Here is a 24369-nt window from a genome sequence, read left to right on the forward strand (position 1 = left end):
TAAATTATAAGCAAAATGACTTTCTTTTTAACTGTAATTTAGTAGGAATTTAATGAGCGTGCCTACTTATGTTGTTGATTTATGCTGAACACCTATGTTCATTGTTTGCTTTCTTTATGTAATCAGTTAATAAATCACATTTTATGTGAGCATTGCATAAAGATTGAGCATTCTGTTTCTGGCACTCTGCATTCTCACTTAATTATTTTCATTGTCTTATCATAAAATATATCATATGTTGATGAACAGCAAAAAAATGCACTCATTTTCTAAACTTAATTTAAGAAAACAGTACCTTTCTTGAAACTATGGACAGACTGGCATTACCCATTTTGATATGCTTTGGCACAGAAGTCTTTTGCTTAAAAGGCCGCTGCCAAACACTTCTAATTCTCAATGCAAGTGTCAGTTTTCTCTCCAGAGGGCCTCTTTGGAATGCTGCCACTTGGTCTTATCTGAGAAAATGATCAATCACAACGTGACACCCCAGAGATGTCTCCTCATCTAAACACCTGATCAAGTGACAAAGGGCCATAACTCAATGATGGGTAACCTTGATGGACAAAACTTTGCACCAATTGTCAACCAAACCATTGGGCTTATGTGCACCCAAGAAGCCAGATCTGGGCTCTCTCTACATGCTCACAACTCTCAGACTGGCTTAAACGTTTGATCTTTGCCTAGGACAGGGGTGGGCATCGTCAGTCCTGGAGTGCAGTGTTGTGCAAGTTCACACCTCACAGGTACTAGCTCATAGTTCAGTTCACACAGATTAAAATTAATCAATTCACGTTCATAGTTCACCATTTCAGTTTTGAACTAGTTCATGTTCAGTTCATTATTGTATTTTTAAGGTGTGAGAATAAATGACCCATGAGTTTACTTTTTTCAATTAGGCTATTAATGAATAAAATTCTTGATTAAAATACTATACTTATGAAGACTTTTTTATTTAAATACACTTTTGCCCAGCTTTTGCCATCGGGCAAGAGATACAGAGCTATGAAAACTAGGACAAACCGCCTTAAAAACAGCTTTTATCCGAAAGCAATCATGGCCCTGAACTCAAAATAAAACTGCTCCATATTATTCTTCCATTGTGCAATATAGACCGTAAGTCAACAAGTGCAATCTGTATATTTATTACTATTCGGTTTGTTATTATATTCAGTCTTTTTGTCTTTTTGTCATTTTAACTCTTATTCCTCACACTGAGTCGATTGCACCTTCAATTTCGTTGTTCCTTTGTAAAAGTGACAATGACAATAAAGATCTATCTATCTATCTATGTATCTACTTTATTGAGTTATACCCAGCAACAAACGCGTATAACCATTTATTGCTAATATTCTCCCAGTCAATAAAGAAATTAAATAGATATAAGTATACATATAAATTACCACTCTGTTCCAACTGTGTGACACAAATGGTGACCAGCGTGTAGGTGAACTAACCTTTTATGCTGACAGTCAAAATTCATGTCACATATTGCATGTCCAACGGGGAAAAATATAAAGTGGCATCGTGAAGTACAACATTTTCTTAAAAGCGAAAACGGAGCTTCACCGCATGCTCATGCCAATGGGGGTGCAGCTTAAACACAAGCAGGCAGACACAGACAGTGCCTATTTGATTTTACGTTATTTTTTCCAAATACAAATAAATGGCAAAACATTCGTATGAAATAAATATTTGCAAATATCCACTATTTGTCCTTATCTGAATACCATATTCGGATTCGGCTCCACTCCTACATTACAGAGTAAGGTAAAATGTTTAATCTGGGCCTAAACCAGATCCAGAATGTCACATAAAACTGAACTAGCTCATGTTCAAGTTCTTCACTTGCACATACGTTACGTTAAGTTCACTGTTCTTAGAAAAATGTGCTTGTTCAATGAACGCGCTCTTTTGAACTAGTTCATGCACAACACTGCTGGAGGGCCGCAGTGGCTGCAATGTTTCATTTCAACCCAGTTGCTTAATTAGAAACCAATCCCTGCCAGTCTCAGACCTTATTTAATTTTATGGTTTGTTAATCTGCAATGTTAGGGTCTTATATCGTAGATTTTGTCCTTTCCAAGGATATTATCCAAATAATTTGAAGCCTAAAATGGATCATTTTTAGTCTGTCACATTTTTCTCTTTAGTGTCTTATTAAACCAGATAGTGCATAGTGAATCCACACAGGTGTAAATGGAAACAAGTTAGATGAAGAACTGCAGGCTCCTTTGTCATTTCCATCTCATTGCTAATATGGAGCCTTTAAAAACAGGGAATGCATCTGTCTAAGACTGAAATAAGCAATTAAGGGTGGGGAACCTTAACAATTGAGACCACTAAAATGAAGCATCAAAATGTCATCGTTGATAATTGACTTCTCATTAAGAAACTGGGTTGTAACAAAAACCTGCAGCCACTGTGGATCTCCAGGACCAACGCTGCCAACCCCTGGCCTAGGGTGTGGCCACAAGAAAAGCTGGAGGGATCCCTTTTACCTGCTGCTGAACTGGAAGGAAGACTTGTCTGTATTGGAGTTAGACGATGGTGCCATTAATCCAAACCTTGGTAAGAAATAGCAAATGCACATGCAAGAGAAACACTACATCCAACCATCCATTTTCCAACCCGCTGAATCCGAACACAGGGTCACGGGGGTCTGCTGGAGCCAATCCCAGCCAACACAGGGCAGGGAACCAATCCCGGGCAGGGTGCCAACCCACCCGCAGGACACACACAAACACACCACACACCAAGCACACACTAGGGCCAATTTAGAATCGCCAATCCACCTAACCTGCATGTCTTTGGACTGTGGGAGGAAACCCACACAGACACGGGGAGAACATGCAAACTCCACGCAGGGAGGACCCGGGAAGTGAACCCGGGTCCCCATATCTCCCAACTGCAAGGCAGCAGCGCTACCCACTGCGCCACCGTGCCGCCCAGAAACACTACATGTAAAAGCTATACGTTGGTCTTGCTGAAGATGAGAGTTGACTGAACAGCAGCAGCATAGCAGATGTAAACTTTGCTGGCAGAAGTGCACACAGTGTGTATAAACCCCTAGGGCCGGTTTATACTACATGGTCAGAACGTGTATGCGCACGCATAATGGCTGCCACATGTTCCCAGCATTCTTTTGACGTGTCCTTTGAGTATATTCTCAGAAATTAATGCATGAGTTGCAGTATCAGCAAAAATATGGGTGGCGTGTGTGTTCAAGTTTTGGCACGTGGTGTCAGCATCATTATTTTCTATCAACGTGATGGCAGGCTTGCAGCTCCAACAGGATCAGTCTGCGTGCTTCAGTGTTTGAAGAATGGTTCGATGAGGTGAAGCAAATCATCAAAATTTAATGCTGTCATCTTTTGCTGATGTCTTTGTTTTTCATCTTCGCAACAGCATCAGAATGCAAATAATTTTTACTTTTAGCATCTTTCTTCTCTCAGCTCACAATACAGCAAAACTGGATGTTGATTTCTCCCCATGATAATTTCCCACACTGAAACCTGGTGGAATCTTCCAGATTTACTTAAAGCACATGCACAAGTATAGAAAGTACACTGCTTGCGTAGCAGCAGTATCCTCAAGATGATGTGTCATGTAGCATTAAGTACTGTATATCCCCGGCCTTGAAGAAATAACTGTAGTACCACCTGCAATTAGAAGTGCAACCAAGGCAAAGAAAGAGAAGAGCTCCTGAACAAAGAAAGAAAAGTGTGCTGAATATCTTTCTACATGTACTGCATAACTGCGGTGGGTTGGCACCCTGCCCGGGATTGTTTCCTGCCTTGTGCCCTGTGTTGGCTGGGATTGGCTCCAGCAGACCCCCGTGACCCTGTGTTCGGATTCAGCGGGTTGGAAAATGGATGGATGGATGTACTGCATAAGGCTGACAAGGAAAGGAACAAAGCATCGTCAACACCAAACCATAAGTACACCTACTTTAATTCTGAGAACTATTAATCATAACTTAGCAGTTAGGATAAAGGCAGCTAATTTATTATGATATTGGTATCACTGTACCTGAAAAATAATAATCTTTCTGAAGAATATGTTTTAGGTGTTATAGGTTTCTCTCCCTAAATCCAGTACAGAGTTCAGAGCAGCATCTCACACACATACAAACAAGTCAGTGCAGAATAGCTGTGAGTAATTATATGCCACCTTCACAGTGCAGGCACTAGAAACTTCATAACCAGCAAAAGAACGTGGCCATCTTGAAAACATGAATTGAAAGATCAGAATTCATAAGTTATTGCCCTTCTTTTTACAGAGAGAAAAAGTTCAACTAAGCTGGCGTATGTTTTGTGTTGTTATTGTTTTTCATTTATATATCTTGTGAGGGGTGGCGCAGTGGGTAGCTCTGCTGCCTCGCAGTTGAGAGATCTGGGGACCTGGGTTCGCTTCCTGGGTCCTCCCTGCATGGAGTTTGCATGTTCTTCCCGTGTCTGCGTGGGTTTCCTCCGGGCGCTCCAGTTTCCTCCCACAGTCCAAAGACATGCAGGTTAGGTGGATTGGTGATTCTAAATTGGCCCTAGTGTGTGCTTGGTGTGTGGGTGTGTGTGTGTGTGTGTGTCCTGTGGTGGGTTGGCACCCTGCCCGGGATTGGCTCCTGCCTTGTGCCCTGTGTTGGCTGGGATTGGCTCCGGCAGACCCCCGTGACCCTGTGTTCGGATTCAGCGGGTTGGAGGATGGATGGATGGATGGATATCTTGTGAGCAAAGGGGCTGATCGCACCCCTAGAGGATACGGACGCTCCTCTAAAAAACTCTGAAAGACTACCTTCACATTGCTCCCTTACTTGCTGGGCTTACTTGCGGCTCTGTCGCGCGATATGCTTCCCGCGCGGTGCTTTGCATACTTAAAAGCCCGAACTCTCTCTGACATTCTCTGCTCCTGACATGCACCCCTTTGAACAGGAAGATATGTTTGTATTCTTTTAATTGTGAGACGGAACTGTCATCTCTCTCTTGTCATGGAGCACGTTTAAACTTTTGAAAAAGAGGCAAATGTTCGTTTGCAGTGTTTGAATAAAGTTCCTGTCTCTACAAACTCCTGTGTTTCTGTGTAAATCTGTGACCCAAGCGTGACAATCTATATACATATATCTACATATACTTGTATATATCCATCTTCTATTATCTTTGTTATAAATAAATTGTATTTTTTTGTTTATTTCAGCAAGCGTGTTTGGGTTAGTTGTTAAAAAATAGTCTATCATCATGTCTGAACCACAACAGTGAAAGTGAATTTTTATTTTAATATAGACTTTTGCTGTTTTTTTTAATTTTAATTTTGATATACTTTGTTAATCCCTGAGGGAAAACTGTCTTTTGGCATGACCTGATCATTGCGCATGATCTGAGCTTAGGGTCAGCCATTGTACCCCTGGTGCAATTTTTAGGTTAAGGGCTTTGCTCAAGGGCCCAATGGAGGATCTCTTCTGGCAGTAACATAACTTCATTCATAAATCATGCAGATCTCTTCATGTTTCTGTGAAACAGAGATAATTCATACATCCTACAAAAGTAAGTACCAGCCCTGGACAGGATGCCGGTCAATCCATGTCATCACTTATCCCACAGGAGACAGGCCAGGTAAGAATCAAATTGGGCCTAAGTTCTTTGTGGAGGTAACATTTTTTCATTGTGCTGTTTAACACATCTTATATGAATGGGAAAAATAGAAATCAGTGAACTCCAAAGCAACAAACATAGTGAATGAAAGAACAGGTATGCCCAAGGTAATTTCTGTGTACTTTTTCTAGTCCACACCACAACAGGAGTGTACTTGTCACACTGGCCCACTCTGAGCTGTACGATAACATGAAGATTTAAAATTTTCAAGAAAAATGTTAAAATATGTGCAATTTGTGATACAAAATAATTCCTGTGTTGTGTCAACAAGCCTATTACCTTAATGTAACACCAAGTGATGACTGGCTATTAGTGAGAATTAAATGAATCAAGAAAGTCCAATATGATAGCTTAACTGAAGGCAATTCCAAAAGAGATGTACTGTGAATGTCATCCAGTAGAATGAGTGGTGACAGCATTGTATTCCGTGTGTGCTGAGTGGGAGTCGTTGAAGATTAAATTTGGAGCTCTGGATTGTTTCAATCATTTTTTATACCACAATTCATTATACTTTGTTTGTATAGGCCTGAACAAGACAAATGAACACAATTATCCTCATGTATACCTAGAACTTTCCCAGCAGCATCAGATGCGATTCTTGATGGGTTGCCAGGACACACACACACACACACTCGCAACCTTCACACACATTCAATTTGTAGTTGTCTTCAAACAATCACAAACCTCTTTAGCATATGAGAGAAAACATACATCATAAAGAACATGGAAATGCTGTGTAGAAGGCAGCCCAGCAAGACAGTGAAACATGGTGTTATGAATATACTTTACTTTAAATATTTTACTCCTTTTTTTGGAAATGTTTCTTCAGTTTATTATTTAGTTATAATGGTTTGTTGGGATCCTGAATCCATTCTTGACATTAGTGTTTTGTTTGCTCTACATTTTGATATGTTAAAAATATTTTGGGTCTTCTTATAATAGTATTTTGTCATGAGTTCAGTGGAAATTAACTTTTTCTTGCAAAGAATTAAGTAATAAACCAGATTGTTTAATGCAGTCTTGTTAAGTGTGAGGATGCCTGAGGAGTGGAGAAGAAGTGTAATGGTACCGACTTTTAAGAATAAGGGTGATGTGCAGAGCTGTAGTAACTATGGAGGAATAAAACTGATGAGCCATGGCACAATGTTATGGGAAAGAGTAGTAGCTAGGTTAAGAAGGGAGGTGATGAATAGTGACCAACAGTATGGTTTCATGCCAAGAAAGAGCACCACAGATGCGATGTTTGCTTTGAGGGTGTTGATGGAGAAGTATAGAGAAGGCCAGAAGGAGTTGCATTGGATCTTTGTGGACCTGGAAAAAGCACATGACAGGGTGCCTCGAAAGGAGTTGTGGTATTGTATGGGGAAGTCGGGAATGGCAGAGAAGTATGTAAGAGTTGTACAGGATATGTACAAGGGAAGTGTAACAGTGGTGAGGTCTGTGATAGGAGTGACAGATGCATTCAACATGGAGGTGGGTTTACATCAGGGATCAGCTCTGAGCCCCTTCTTATTTACAATGGTGATGGACAGGTTGACAGATGAGATTAGACAGGAGTCTCCATGGACTATGATAATTTGCTGATGACATTGTGATCTGTAGCGAGAGTAGGGAGCAGGTTGAGGAGCTCCTGGAGAGGTGAAGATATGCTCTAGAGAGGAAAGGAATGAAGGTCAGTAGGAACAAGACAGAATACATGTGTGTGAATGAGAGGGAGGTCAGAGGAATGGTGAGGATGCAGGGAGGAGAGTTGGCGAAGGTGGATGAGTTTAAATTCTTGGGATCAACAGTACAGAGTAATGGGCAGTGTGGAAAGAGAGTGCGGGCAGGGTGGAATGGGTGGAGAAGAGTGTCAGGAATGATTTGTGACAGACGGGTATCAGCAAACGTGAAAGGGAAGGTCTACAAGACGGTAGTGAGACCAGCTATGTTATTTGGGCTGGAGACGGTGGCACTGACCAAAAACAGGAGACATAGCTAGAGGTGGCAGAGTTAAAGATGCTAAGATTTGCATTGGATTAGGAACGAGTATAGTACATTAGAGGGTCAGCTCAGGTTGGATGGTTGGGAGGCAAAGAGAGGCGAGGTTGAGGTGAAATTGGATTGGTTTGGACATGTGCAGAGGAGAGATGTGAGTATATTGGGAGAAGGATATCAAGGATGGAAAACAGAAGGCCTAAGAGAAGGTTTATGGATGTGGAGAGAGAGGACACACAGGTGGTGGGTGTGACAGAGCAAAACACAGAGGACAGAAAGATATGGAAAATGATAATTTGCTGTGGCGATCCCTAACAGGAACAGACAAAAGAAGAAGAAAAAGAAGTCCTGCTCATGTCATAACTTTTCTAACATTCTAATGTTCTAAAAACACTCAAAATGCTTGACTTACTCCACAATCCATTGAACCACATACTGTCAATCCTTGGTTTTCTTATAGAACGTAAGTCAGCCTTAGCCAAACCACACAAAACATCCAAACAGACTGCCACCTCAGGCAACTTGCACTCAATATTAGATTGAACAGATTCTTTATTAGGTCTAATGTTTAGATCTGAGATAGTACAATATTTCACCAGCGCACCTCTTTTGTAGAGACATGTGACTCCTCTAGCCATTTCACTCTCTCTTTTAAACAAAAGTGCCCAGCTGGAATAATAATCTTTACCAAATATAACTCTGTGTGTGTGTCTTTGAGGGGTAGTCACAAACAGAAAGATTGTATTTTATTTATTCAATTATTTTAAGAACAAACATTAGTCTTTTTTTCTGCAACTTGAATTAGCCCAACTCCCAGTGGAAGAATTAAACAGTTAATTGACTGCCGACATGCAAACAGCGACTACTTGGAGATAACACATTTTAACTACTGAGGGAGACTATATGTCACAATTGCATGGATAAACATGTCTCATTACTGCTTACTGTCACAGTAATGCTACTGGGTCTGTGCACAAGAGTATATAACTGATGTCTTGCATCATATACTTTTTTAACTAAACTAAAGTCTTTCACTTTAGTACTTTGAACAAACCTGCTTACATCTGGATATTTATCAGGTTGTCCATGAATTTTTCTACACAGAAGCTGTTATCCAATTGCACAATATGAGAATCCAGTACTGACCCCAAGTTCATTGACATTTTGGAAATCAGGAACCCAACACAGGCAATTGAAACTGTTAGGCCAACAAATGTATGTATAGTGATTTTGATGACAACTCTGGTGACAATGTGGTCTTAACAATAACGAACAAAAAACAAACACACATATACAATTGGGTGAAACAAGAGAAGAGCAAGTAAGCCACAAAGTCAAGTACAAGAGAGAGAATATCTATTAAATTATGCATATTTGTCCATTACCAAATTATTCTTTTATAATGATGGATGGATGGATGAACATTTCAAAACACTTCAGCGACAGAGAAAGAAAATGAAAAGACTGCTGTGTTTTCATCTTTTATTAAATTATAAGCTATGAAACAATGTTAGAAGCTTTACTTTGACAGCCAGGTGAATGCATAGTTTATAAAACATGTGCCAGCTCAATTAACAATACTTACAAATAGAATATACAAACCATAAAAACACACTAATGGAAGAAATGATTTACTGACCTTTGCGCTCAGATTATTATTACTTTTGCAGTCAGCAAGGTCATCACTGACTGGCACTCCATCGAGTTGCTTTAGCCCTTAACAATAAAAAGAGGGTTTATCACAAAGATGGATGGCATGTGCGGGGCGCCACACAGATGGAATCATTTAATTGTTGCAAGGACAGTAAATCAGAAGGTTGCTGGTTCAATTCTTACCTCCAAATCCCTCTGTGACCCTGAGTAATTTATTTAACTTGCCTGGGCCCAAGTGTCAAAAAGTACAGCGCATATAAAAAGTATTAACCCCTTTGGAAGTTTTCACATTTTATTTTTGTACAACATTGAATTGCAGTGGATTTAATTTGGCTTCTGTGACATTGATCAACAGAAAAAGACTCTTTAATGTCAAAGGGAAAACAGATCTCTGCAAAGTGATCTAAATTAACTATACATCTAAAATACAAAATAACTGTTCATATACTGTAAGTATTCACCTCCTTTAATATGATGCACTTAAATCATCACTGGTGCAGCCGATTGGTTACAGAAGTCACAGAATTAGTTCAATGGAGATCACCTGTTTGTCATTACAGGGTTTCAAATGATCTTTTTATATAATACGCTACCGTGGCTGTCCGTTTGTTTGTCCAGGATTTGAAATCACCTGTAGCTCACAAACCGTTTGAACTATTGATCTGAAATTTGGTATACATCTACTACATGACGTCTACAATCTGCTTTCAGGGTGATGACTGACCTCCAAGGTTATTTCTCTTTTTATTTTTATTTTATTTTATTGTAGAATCAACTCTCGGCAGCGGTCAGCAGGGCGGCCGTGTGGCGCATGTGTATGGGCGCCGTTCTCATCCCTACCACCTTTGCCGTCACTTCCCCTACCTCTTCACACCTTAAATCATGCTTGAGGCAGATTGAAGACTTAAGTGCCAGCTTAAGTGAAAAATTAAGGAAAACATACTAAGTAATTGCAACACAAACACTGACTTAATCAGTTTTAACGTGAAAAGATGCTGATGGAAGAAAAGAAGAAGTGGGCGACTAGGGGAAAGGAAAGAAGAGCTGCACAGGAAGCAGCAAGCACATCAAACTCTGAGCAAACAAATGCTAAACGTACAGAGAAAGGATATGAGAACTATGAATGCTGAAGTCAAGTGTATTCACTGCACGCTACCATGCAGTCCACCATTACTGGTTGTAGTATAAATGCTCCTGTATATGAAAAGCCCAACTTGTGGTGAGTCAGCATGGTGACCTGACCTACACAATGAAGACAAGAAAAACACTCCAAGCAACTTCGTGAAAAAAGTGAATGAAAAGCACAAGCCAGAGGATGAAGACAATAAAATATCCAGAGAACTAAATACCTCTTGGGGTCCAGTTTGATCAATCATTGAGAAATGGAAAGAGTATGGCATAGCTGTAATTCTTCCACAGTAACAGAGTGATTGTGCAAAAAGACGAGTAGAGAGGGAGGCTACCAAGAGACCTAGGGAAACTCTGAAGAACTTACAAGCTACAGTGACTGAGATTGTGCATACAACAACTCTCTCGCAGAGAGAAAAAAATGCACATGACATCTTGGCTAGAGTTTGCCAGAAGACACATGGGAGACTCTAAAGACAACTGAAAAAAGTTCTGTGGTTTGAGGATACCAAAATAAAGCTGTTGGGCCATCAGAATAAACACCATGTTTTGTGTAAGCCAGTCACTGCACATTTTCAAAAACACACCATCCCCATTGTGAAGCAGGGTGGTAACAGCATCATGCTGTGGGGATGCAGCAGACCTGGAAAGGCTTGTGAGGGTAAAATGAACGCAGAAAATATGCGGATATCCTAGAGGAAAACCTGATGCTGTCTGGAAACCTGTGCCTTGGGAGAAGACTTGACTTGAGCTGGAGGTAGCAGATGTGTTAAAGATGCTAAGTTTTGTGTTGGGTGTGACGAGGATGGACAGGATTAGGAATGAGGATATTAGAAGGTCAGCTCAGGTTGGACAGTTGGGAGACAAAGTCAGAGAGGCGAGATTGTGTTGGTTTGGACATGTGCACAGGAGAGTTGCTGAGTATATTGGGAGAAGGATGTTAAGGATAGAGCTGCCAGGCAAGAGGAAAAGAGGAAGGCCTAAGAGAAGGTTTATGAATGTGGTGAGAGAGGACATGCAGGTGACGGGTGTAACAAAACAAGATGCAGAGGACAGAAAGATATGGAACAAGATGATCCGCTGTGGCAACCCCTAATGGGAGCAGCCGAAAGAAGAAGAAGGTAGCAGCAATCTAATACCAAACACCTGAACTCATAGCTGCTCTGCAGCTCTCTTGTGCCATTCTGATAAAACAGTGAAGCATCAAGTTGACCAGCTGAAACTATTAGTCATTTTTTCTGATATTTTTAAAGTTTGATTATGAGACATACTTTTTGAAGCTTATTTTTTAAAAGATGTGCCTTTAATATTACATTCACAATGTGTTATATGGAAACTAGCAGGCCATGAAACGCCTCTTTGTAGTGCCAGCACAATTAAAATACAAGTACAAAGAAAATTAAACTGCTGTTCATGTATTGGCAATACAGTAATGGTTAAAACAATTAACTTGCAATGGCTTTTGAAATTATTTGATTTGCAAATGTATGCTGTCTCTCTCCATGGAAACAAGGCTCAAAGAATTTTGGTTTGCCACAACTACCTGTTCAAAACTCAAAAAGTAAATAACTCAACTTCCACTACCTTAGATTTAATTTCTTAAGAATGTTTTTAACTGAAATAACACAACTTTTAGCGATTATAACAATGAAGGGGTGTGTAGCTGGAAAGAGGCTGCCAGAGACAGGAGCACAGTTATGGAGCCCCAGACAGGCACCAGGAAGAAGCGAGAGTAAGCATATGCCAGAGCAGGAGCACCGGCCACACATGTGGGTGGTATGCCATGTATGTGTACTGCAAACCCTGGGAGGAGGATACGCTGAGACAACTACAACAACAACAACATTGATTTCTATAGAACATTTTAATTCAAAGAATGTAGCTCAAAGTACTTTAAAAGATGTCAAAGAAAAAGGGAACAAATTAGAAGGCACCAGCACAAGTGTGCGAGAAAAGAGACAATCTGGATAAAAGCATGTAAATGTTCTTCTCCCCAGGCACTCGAGGGTGGGCAACCCAACAAGTGATAGGGTTGGCTGATTTTCTATCCAAAAGTTGCATAAGGCCAGTTGCAGAATGGACAAGAAGGAGTTGGCAATACCTCTTAAACCAATACCTCTTAAACCACTAGAGAGCACCTGTTCATAGATGGGAACTTGACCTAACCCTACCCCTAACCCTTAGGGGTTATTTTTATTTTACACATTTGTCAGGGTTTAGCCTGGACTCCACCAATAGTCCTAATTCCCAGTGTTTTTTGCTTAAAGTCCTGCCCAACTACTGGCCTAAACTCAGGTTGGGATCAGCCCATAACGATTTTTCGGTTATTGTACCTGGAATTTAATGCTACTCTGGCCTCAAGTGGGCCTAATTTTAAATTTTAAAGACACACGTATTTAATAGGCACGACAAGTCCAATAAAAAGGAGAGCGATGCATTGCCACATGATGAAATATTGTGTTTTGCCTCAACTTATATATTTGCTTCTTTATGACTTAAGATTCTAGCCTATCAATTAAGTTTTTGTGTTCTTTTTATCTTTGGTTTATGAAGGGCTTAGAGAATTTCAGCTTTTAAAATTAGTATCTGGTTTTGGATTTTGCTGCGCTTTCCATACCTCCCAAACTTTCCATTCTTAACTAACTGGATCTCTAGATGGTTAACTGGCAGGAGAAAGAGTACAGAGAAGAGGAGAATGCTCCATTTGGAGTGTGGTCATCAGTGGAGTCCCTGAGGAGTCTGTCCTTGGACCTTTACTTTTTTAATTTATATTAATGACATTGATTCTGGTATAGTTAGTAAATTAGTCAAATTAGCAGATGACACTAAAACTAGAGGGATGGAAGACACTGAGGAGGCAGCAAAAAGATTTCCAAAGGACTGAACCAAGCTTCAGAATTTGGCAAACACCTGGAAAAATACAGTTTAATATAGAAAAGTGCAAAGTTCTGCACAGGGGCAAAAGGAACATCTCTCTCTATATAAAATCCAATGTCCGTCTGTCTGTCCGCTTTTCACAAGAGAACTACTGTACTTAACGGATTTAGATCAGGTTTTTTTTTGTAATTTGCATGAACATTCCAGTTAATTTTGCAACTTCTCTAATCACACTAAGTATTATAATTCAGTTGTGGCACCGATTTATTTGCGAATCCGATAGACACGCTACATGTCAAGGGAAGAGGGAGGCAGGAACTCAGGAGTAGGGAACCGGGTGGGGCCATCCTCACTCACGCACCAACCTCTGTTTGGGTCGTTCTACCTCTTCCCATGTGTTGGAGTGTACTTTGCCTCCACTTAGCAAGCGATACCTGTTTGTTCATCAGACATTATCATCTAGAGATTGTTAAAGAGTAACGTTTGACGTTTTTGAGAGAGATCACAGCTACGTGTGTTTTAGAGGGTACCTGCTCATTAGCAGAGATATCACAGCCACATGCTCTTCTCCCCATGCGGAGGATACACTCCCAGTGCCAACGTCTGACATTGGAGCATACCTACCTTCCACTTGAACAGAGATATCTAGCCAACGTTTTACATTTTTGGCAAAGAAATCACAGCTACATTCTCACCCGATAGCAAAGCCAAAAATATTGTATATCAAGAAGCCCTCACATACAAAAGCTATCAATATAAATTCTTCTCAATACAAATTATTACTTTTTTTTTTATTGATTTTTAAAGTTTGTCCTGTTTCACTATTAACATGGGCGGAGCCTCAGGGGGCAGCTAGTCAATTATAAATACAAAATGGGAGACACTGTTATACAGGAAACAACCTCTGAAAAGGGCTTATGGGTATAAAGTATGTTGACACAACATTTTCATTGACTAAGCCAGCGTTTCTCAACCTTTAAGTATTTGCGACCCAAGTTTTCATAACAGTTTTAATTGCGCCCCCTAACATTTTTTTGAAACCCTAATAAAATTTATTCCTATATTTTTTGCTGCCAATACACCACTACAAGTTGAAAATTTCCCTACGAATAGCGAAACTACGCCACATATGGCAACATTTGCACCCCCTTTTTTGTTACTTCCCCTAGGGGGACTCACCTCACAGTTTGAGAACCACTGGACTAAGCAATGTACAGAAGCAAATAAAGAGACAAATAAAATGTTGCATTATATCATAAAACTGTTGAATTAAAGTCAAGGGATGTTATGCTCAAACTATATAATAAGAATAATGCACTAGTAAGTCCACATCTGGAGTACTGTGTGCTGTTCTGGTCACCATGGTACAGGAAAGACATAGCAACACCTGAAGCTGTGCAGAAGAGAGCAACCAAGTGCATCCCAAGACTTAAAGACATGTCCTACTCTGACAGACTCAGGGAATTACACCTGTTTAGTCTTGAGCAGAGGAGACTGTGTGGTGACCTAATCCAGGTATTTAAAATCATCAATGGCATTAATAAATTATATCCAGCAACATTCTTTCAGCATAAGGGTGAATCACATACTCAAGGACATCAGTGGAAATTAAGGGGAAGTGCATTTAAAGATGAATAACTTCTTTACACAAAGAGTTGTGGGACTCTGGGACAAACTACAGAGACATGGAGTTGAAGTAGAAACCTTGACAAACTTTAAGAAGAATTTCAATGAGATATTAAGATAGTTTAGCTAACAGCTAAACAAACAGACTTGATGGACTGAATGGACTCCTCTCATTTGTAAGATTGGTTATGTTCGTTGTTTTTTTTTTCACTTTAGGGGCTGTCTTTTTTTTGCTTCAAAACTTTGAGAGGAAGGCCTAAGAGAAGGTTTATGGATATGGTGAGAGAGGACATGCAGGTGATGGGTGTAACAGAACAAGATACAGAGGACAGAAAGATATGGAAGAAGATGATCTGCTGTGGCAACCCTTAACAGGCGCAGCTGAAAGGAGAAGTTCCTTTCTGAAGACTTTGTCTTCCAGTCATTTATTTAAGAGTTACTATTATTATGATATATTTTTCTTGTTTTTGTGTAATATTGTTGTAGCTGGTAGACAGCACTTGCATACAGGATGAGTTGGCTTCCTGAAGTAACAAGAACACTTCAAGAAGGGCATTCCACAACATTCTGGAATTTTAATTTCAGAGACGTCAGACAGCACAACAGGGAGTTTTAAAAAAAGCAATGGAGAATAGGCTTCAAAAGTTCACAAATGTAATGGGAGTCTCAAACTTTACAAAGATGTTTCAAAAGAAAGAAAGAAACTAAAAACTCTAATTTGTAAGCAGAATTTATTTAACAAAATGCTCAAAAAAGTAAAATTGGTTATGCCCAAAAAAGCAATCCAGATGCACAAATTCCATCCATCCATTATCCATCCATCCATTATCCAACCCGCTATATCCTAACTACAGGGTCACAGCGGTCTGCTGGGGCCAATCCCAGCCAACACAGGGTGCAAGGCAGGAAACAAACCCTGGGCAGGGTGCCATCCCACCGCACAGATGCACAAATTCCAAAGGCAAATCCAATAAACATGTAAGAAAAAAACAGCAACAAGCAAAACGAGGAATAGTAATACTGACAAAAAGACACCAGTACTAACTCCATGCTCTATTACCGAGTCTCGCTTCTTACTGAGAATATAAAGCCAGAAAGAGGAGCCAGCAGCAGGAACATTAGGGTCACAAAGCACATAGAATGGCAGCACATTTAATGTTACAGTTCCATCATTAACAAGTTATAAACAGAACTAACAGAAATAATATACACATATGACAAATAATAATTCAAACATAACAAAAACAACAAGAAGAAGGAAAATAAACATAAGCCAGGGAATAAACGCTGGCTGTAACATAACACTCCCAGTTTGTATTTCTCAATTTAACCTCTGGATTGTTACTGGTTCCTTTATCTTTTTTAATCTGCTTCTGTTTCTGATTAACAAATGAATGTTTTCAATAATAAGGGCGGCACAGTGGCGCAGTGGTAGCGCTGGTGCCTCGCAGTTAGGAGACCCAGGTTCGCTTCCCGGGTCCTCCCTGTGTGGAGTTTGCATGTTCTCCCCGTGTCAGTGTTGGTTTCCTCTGGGCGCTCCAGTTTCCTCCCACAGTCCAAAGACATGCAGGTTAGGTGGATTAGCGATTCTAAATTGGCCCTAGTGTGTGCTTGGTGTTTGTGTGTGTCCTGTGGTGGGTTGGCACCCTGCCCAGGATTGGTTCCTGCCTTGTGCCCAGTGTTGGCTGGGATTGGCTCCAGCAGAACCCTGTGTTTGGATTCAGCGGGTTGGAAAATGGATGGATGGATGTTTTCAATAAACTAAACAATCAATTACAGTGATTAATTTTATTTTAGGTCCTTCATATAATTATGTAGCTATAATCCTAGTTAAAGTTTGCTTCTTATTTAGGTAAACTCCTTTTGGTATTTCAGGACCTTCTCTCTCTCTCTGTAATTTTCTTTAACTCTAGTGAAGGACCTATTCTGGTTCATTATTGCTTACTTATGTACTAGCAAATTGTGCTTGCAAAAATTTCGCAACAATTAAAGCAATGAAATGATGATGAGGGAGAGAAGACCATCACACGTTACAGTAAGAAAGCAGATTATTTTAATAAGTAGTGACTTGTGAGAGTCACATGGTTAGTATGGGATGTTATTATAGCCACTTACAACAGCATGAATATTTACAATACAAAGTGTAACATGAACAGGTTAACAGAACATATTGGATAAGAAGGAAAATGCAGGGCACATGTAAGTTAGCATGTGTGAAGTGTGGCTGTCAGGTAATGTAATAATAATAATACATTTTATTTATATAGCACCTTTCCCATGCTCAAGGCACTTACAGAATATAATAAAGAACGGCAGCGTATACAGTATATAGCATTGTACAAACCAGATAAATAAATAAAGAAGATTAAGACAGTGAATTCTGAAAAAAAAAACAGACAACATAATTGATGGTCTAGCACACACACACAGGTTACATTAGCACCTTGACAGAGAAGTAAACTGAGAGAAGGGTAATAAAGTCAGGTAGAGCTAAAAGCCTTCCTGAACAGATGAGTTTTGAGTTGTTTTTTAAAACAATTCATGGAGTCAGCTGACCTGATTAATTTCGGTAGGTCATTCCACAGTCTGGGTGCAACACAGCTGAAGGCCCTGTCACCCATGGAGTGTAGATTAGTGTGGGGCACAACAAGATTGCCAGAATCAGAGGACCTTAGTGGGCGGACAGGCACATAGTGATGGAGAAGGTCACTGATGTAGTTTGGAGTGAGATTATTTAAGGCTTTGTAGGTTATTAGTATTGCTGGAAAATGCAATTTGTTGCATAAATGTTATTGCCAGCAAAGAGATTCCTCTGTGTGTAACCCACAAGTACCTGAACGTTTAACACGGATTTCAATGTAACTCTGGAAAATGTAGTTTACAAATAGCCATGGGTAAAAACAGGGCCTGGCAAATAAACTCCGACGTTATTAAACGCTTGTTATTGTGACTTGGTGATAGTCACACGATATGCTAAACGAATGGGGAATTGCCTACGCCATAATCTAAAGGGACTGCGGTGGGCTGGCGCCCTGCCCGGGGATTGTTTCCTGCCTTGCGCCCTGTGTTGGCTGGGATTGGCTCCAGCAGACCCCCGTGACCCTGTAGTTAGGATATAGCGGGTTGGATGATGGATGGATGAATAATCTAAAGGGAATATCTTGTTTTGAGTCATCAGTGTTATGGAATCCCTGTCATTTTTCTGTTGTAATGTTTCTTGTTGTCTGGCAGCTCTTGAGAAAGGTTGTGTGTGTAATTCGTTTTTTCACTATCTAGTTGAAAGACTTGCTGTCGTTGATCTTCGTATAATGTCGCTCTGTGGTTTGTCATACATTGTCTTTGTTGTTCTAAGGCACTTGCCTGTGCTGGTTGGTCTAAAATGTTGTAGACGTTTCTGCTTCTGTACTTTGGTGTGAGTATGTAGGCTGACAAGACCGTTTCTGTTAGTCGCAGCTAGGCTGTATGCGCTTTTTCATTTTATCGTGAGGCTTATGTTGAAGTGAAGGAAAGAGGATGTGTAAAATGGTAGTGTCGTAATGCAATTTCAGTCAGTAACAAAGTATGCACCGACTAAACAGTCAAATACCACAGTCGATAACTGGTTACATTGAAGAATTGAAGACTTGAAGATAAGCCTAAGACCAAAACTCTACCAGGAACACAAATTCCTCACTATTGTTGTGGAGAGATATAGTAGTTCTGGCAACAATTGTTTATATCGAGCACGGATGGACACAAGCAAAATAATTTAAGGATTTTTCTGATATGGATGTTTGCCATGAGGGCCCTCTCATTATAACACTCAGAAATTAAACTCAGCATTCTCAATGTACTTAAACCAATTTACAAAAGTATCCTGTAGATTGTTATGCAAACTGCCTAACCTAAATATTTCAAATTTTTGCCTGTTGTCATGAGTGAAATACATTTAAGGATACAAAGTCCCATGGTTTCTCCTGTCAGTGTTATGCTGATGACACACAGCTATACCTGTTATTCCCTTCAGAGGAACACTCAGTATTGCTAGAATCTCTGCATGTCTCACTGATGTTGCAGCCATGATGAAGGAATACCACCTCCAGCTCAACTTGGCTAAAATGGACTGCCTTGTAATGCCAGTTTATCTGTCATTCAGCGCCATCTCTGTTCACTTTATCGCCAGCACCTTCCAAGTCTGCATACAACCTCGGGGTGGTCATTGATGACCATCTATCCTTCAGTGACCATGTTGCTATGGTCTCATACAACATGCAAAAGATCAGACTGTATCTGACAGAGTATGCAGCACAATTCCTAGTCCAGGATTCGGTCTTGTCATATTTGTACTACTGCAACTCTCTTAAGGGAGGAGTACTGGCATGTGCCATCAAGCCACAGCAGAAGATTAAAAATGCAGTGGCACATCGGGTGTTCAACCAGTTGAGGCAAGCACATGTCACTCCTCTTTTCAGATTACTACATTGGGTTCCTGTAGCAGCACATATTAAGTTCTAATCTTTGGTGCTTGCCTACAGAGTAGTCATTGGGTCAGCACCTATCACATGAAGACACTCATGTCTGCTGATAAATCGCATCTGGTGATGCCACCTCTGCATTGTACCAAATCTCAATCCAGACTCTTTTCATGTGTTGCTCCTAGCTGGTTTAATGAGCTGCCCACTTCCTTTAGACCCCCTCAATGTGTTTAAGAAGTGTTTCAAGACTCTCTTGTTTGGTAAATTGGTGAACTAATGTGAGCTGTTGGGCTTTTATAACCTAGGAATTGTAACTCACTTGTATTCTGTTTTGAGTTCTTCACTTTTGGTCATCAATTTTGTAACCTTGTCCTGTAACTCTTGTCCCCACAGGTTGATGTTTACTTAATTTATGTTGATTTCTTTTGTTGTTTTGAATACACGTGTCTGCTAAACAAATAAATGTAAATGTAAATGCAAGCCTAGTCCATCCTATTCATTTCCCCACTATTACTACTGACTGCCGTGATCAGGCTTTTGATTTAATTTTTTGCAGCATTTCCTTGGGCTTAAAATTTGCTTCATTATAGCTTCTGGGGTTTTGCAGGGGAAGAAATCCAATGGTAGTATTTATTTTGTTGCTAAAAATGATTCACATTCTTCAGCAATGCTGCTTTGTTTTGCTCAAGGACACTGCAAGTTTTGGGATAGGCTTGTTGAAATTATGCTATGTGTGACATTATGACTGCAACAGTTTAAAGTTCAGCGTCCTTCTTTTCCTGGTCATCCAAGATTGGATTCCAATCACTTTCGGAACTGCTGTTACCCTGCACAAGCAGTACATTGACTATGCCTTATTTAAGCTAAATGGAAGTAACGGGGTTATGGAATAAATGGCAAAGTTTGAATATTTTAATTCATGTGATACTAACAGGTTCACATGAACTCTGCTGTAAGTCAGTCAGTCACCTCCACAGGTATTTTAGATGAGATGAAGGTTCCTGAGATTCATTAAGCAGGGGAGACATAGATTTTGAAGAGAACAAGCACTCAATATGAATATTTTGAGATTTCAAAGTCCCCAAAGTACTACTAACACACTACTTGGTAACGCATTCCATGTATTTATTATTGTCATTTTGAAATGATGGTGCAAAATTATACTTTGCCAGCTTCCATCTGCTTCCAGTTGAAAAACCCATTTTAGAGTGACAGCTGGCATGTACACTATTAACTCACTTCATAGCTTTAAAAAGTTCTGTCGTGTTCCCTCTTAACCTGTTTGATTAAATTGGAAAGATTCAACTTCTGCAATTTTCCCCTACCTCATACCACACAGAATCAGTCTAGCTGCTTGTCTCTGAACTTTCTTTAGTGCTGCTGTGTCTCCTTTGTAAAATGTAGACAACAAATGCTCACAATATTAGGGAATACAGCTGTCATACAGCTTAAGAAGAAATTCCTTGATTTGCACTAAGAGCAGCATGGGTGCTACATAAAGCAACATCCTCTCAGCCTTCTTTATTATTTCTGTATGCTATCTGGTTGTCGACAGTGATCAATGGCTCCCAAGTCCTTTTTGCAAAGTGCATTTTTAAATTTCCAACATTCTTTTTGTGGGGTAGATAGATAGATTAGATAGAGTGATGCCACTCAGCAATTCTTACATTGATTTTCATCCCTAGCTCTGCTACAAGCAGCCTACTTCTAGGGGTTCATCCACACTACTACAGGTCAGGTCAGGCTGGGGACCATGCATTGGTATAGCGCATTGCTGCACCCACCACAAGATGAAACAGCTCAGGGTCCCAGTTGGCAGACATGTGGTCCAGTCGCCACCTCTAGAAATGACTATCTATTGGCCGCAGCCAGGTTTTATGTGGGTGTCCCCTTGGCCTGGTACAGACACTCAGCAATGAGGATCCTGCAAACCATATCACCCTGAGGGAATCGAGCCACATGGCCGTAGTGCCATAACTGAAGCTCCCTCACAATGCAGGTAATGTGCCTCATTCAAGACTCTGTGAGCGACCGCTCACTTGGCACAAGGTCAAACCAGTGGTACCCAAAGACTCTCCAAAGAGACACAGTACCAAAGGAGTCCAGTCTGGATAGCGTCCATGTCTCGCAACAATATAGCAAACTACAAGTCACTACTACATTTTTGATTAAATACGCAGACATTATTTTCCATTTTCCCCTTTCATCCACACTGTCTTGGTGTTTTTAATGCTGGAAAATGGAAACTTTTGAAAAGGCTCTCCAAAGTCGTATACTTCTGAAAATGCTGGCTCGGAGTTGCAAAATGGATGGGTGAAAACAAAGACTTTCAAATGAACCAGACTGACTGCGCTCTGATTTGTTGGTCCTTATTATGTGGCCCTTTCCTTGTTGGATCCTGCTTATTACAAAGTCTAATTTACTGACTGGTCACCCACCATGGAAGAAAAACCAACATAGTGGACATACAAGAGTTGCTTTCCATGGCGCTTGTTGTGTTGCTTGCCTATGTGCATCTAAACTGCATTTTGTACAGCTTGAATTCTTCATATATGCACAAACAACAAATAATTCACCAGTCAGGACAGTTCTGCAATAAATCCCCTGACCGGCAGCAAAACTGTCCCTTCAAAGATTTTCCACTGATGTGTTTAGTCCCAGTGTAGGCAAACTTCTATGTCATACATGTTTTCAATCGTTTCAGTGTGGATGAAGATCATTTCATAAATGATGTGAAAACACTAGTGTGGGCAGAGGTATTTGTCATCATTTTTAAATGAAAACAAAGTATTGAGGACATAACCTAAGATCAGTGTAACAAACTGGTGCCGCAGTAATCATAGGCTACTCACCCTTTGAGACGAACCCAAGAGTGGAGTTTGTGGGTGGCAAGTGGGGCGACCGCCCCAGGCCCTGCGCATAAGGGGACCTCGCTTTTGAGGTCTGCATGTCCCATTCGAGTGGATTTGTCAAGTTATATTCTCCAGTATATATATTTATATATATATTTGAGATGCTTCTAAGAGGAACCCTTTTAAAATCCCTCTTCAAGGTTAAATTCTGAACATGTACGTCTTTCAAAACATTCCATAGTCCAAATATTAATGCACAAAAACATGTATCACTAATGCTAACTGGCTGACATGACATCAACGTAAGTTATGATCATGACATCCTGCATATCGAGACTCACCGATACTTGCAATTTGGATATGTTTCTAGAAGAGGCCCTGCTAATTTCCATATGACACCGCATTGCATTTCGCAATGTCGTGGTATTGTCATGAATTATGAACTGCACTTTTTTAATAGATTATATCGTTATATTTTGATAAAGTCTGCGTGTTATCTTGCAAAAATTTAGCTGAATACTGTAATGTGAAAATCTGGTGTATGTTAACATTATTTTTATTAAATTTGCACAAAGGTTTATGCAGTCCACACATACAGCGTTTGACGTAACCAGCCCTGCATGGAGTTGGTCAGCCCTAGGCCCCACACACCGCTAAGGCCACCTCTGCTTAAAACTATGACTTCACGCTTACCAGGCAACACACAGCGAGGATAAGCAAGTATATTAGCCTAAGTGTTAATGCTACTGCATTTCTTTTCTGTTTTTTATATGAATTTCTTTACAGTATGTATATATTAACATACATTAGGAATTAAAAGAATTAGGTAGGCAATAAAAATAGACCTTCACTTAATTCTAACCATTCCACAAGGGGCAGTGTCTTCAGGAATTAATCAATAAATTAACATGATTAAATAAATTAATTTTTAATAATGAATTAAAATAAATCTATGCATTTTGAATTACAGGTTGTACAGTGGTTGTCACTGCTGCCTTGCAGATCACACATGTCCAGTTACTAGTACTCCAAGCTGCTCTGATTGTCCTCCCCAAATTCCCAAATCCCAAAGACAAGCGTGATGGCAGAGGTGGGTATGGGTGTGTGGGTGAGTGGCCCCATGATGTGTGGATAACATGTCCAGATTGGCTCTTACCTTGTGCCCGATGCTGCTGTGACAATTAATTGGACTAAGCAGGTTTGAGAATGTTATTGTTGTGCATACAGTGGGGTAAACTAAGGGTACTACATCAAGATAGTCTTAATTAGAAGGTTTTCTCCCACTTAGCTCTTCTAGCCCACTTACTCTAACTTTACAGTGGATTCAGAAAGTATTCAGACCGCTTCACTTTCTGCACACTTTACTGTGCTGTAGATTTAATTTTAAATGGATAAATTTGCTATTTTTATCCATCACTCTACACTCAATAACCCATAATGACAAAGTGAAAACTTGTTTTAAGAAAGGTTCACAAATTTATTAATAATCAAAAACTGAAATCTCTCATTTACTGTATTTAAGTATTCTGACCCTTTGCTGTGGCACTCCACATTGGGGTGAGGCGTATCCTGTTTGCTTTAATTATCCTTGAGATGTGTCTAGAACATGATTGGAGCCCATTTGAGGCAAATTGAATTGAATGGACATCATTTAGAAAGGCAAACATCAGTGTATATAAGGTACCACACTGGTCAGGACAAAACTCTTCTTAGAGTTGGTCATCTGGCTAAACAGAGTAACTGGGCAAGGAGGTGAGCAAAAATCCAGTTCTCACTCTAACAAAGCTTCAGAAGTCCTCTGTTGAGATGGTAGAACCCATCAGAAGGACGACCATCTCAGCGGCAGTAAGTCAATCAGGTGTTTATGGCAGTGTGGCTAACTCCCACTTGGAATTTGCCAAATGGCATTTAAATGGCTCTGATAGCATGAGGATAATACAGGGAGATTAGGATGAGAGGTAGAAAGGATGAAAGCAGCCAAATACAGGAAGGTCTTTGAAGAGAACATACTCCAGAGTGCATGCATCCTCAAATTGGAGTGATGGCTCCCCTTTCAGCATCATATTAGCCTGAAACATACAGCCAAGACAATGCTGGAGTGTCTTTGGGACAAACCTCTAACTGTCCTTGAGTGGCCCAGCAAAAGCCTGGACTTAACAA

This window comes from Erpetoichthys calabaricus, chromosome 13, assembly GCF_900747795.2.
Source record: "Erpetoichthys calabaricus chromosome 13, fErpCal1.3, whole genome shotgun sequence".
NCBI classification, from domain to species: Eukaryota; Metazoa; Chordata; class Cladistia; order Polypteriformes; family Polypteridae; genus Erpetoichthys; species Erpetoichthys calabaricus.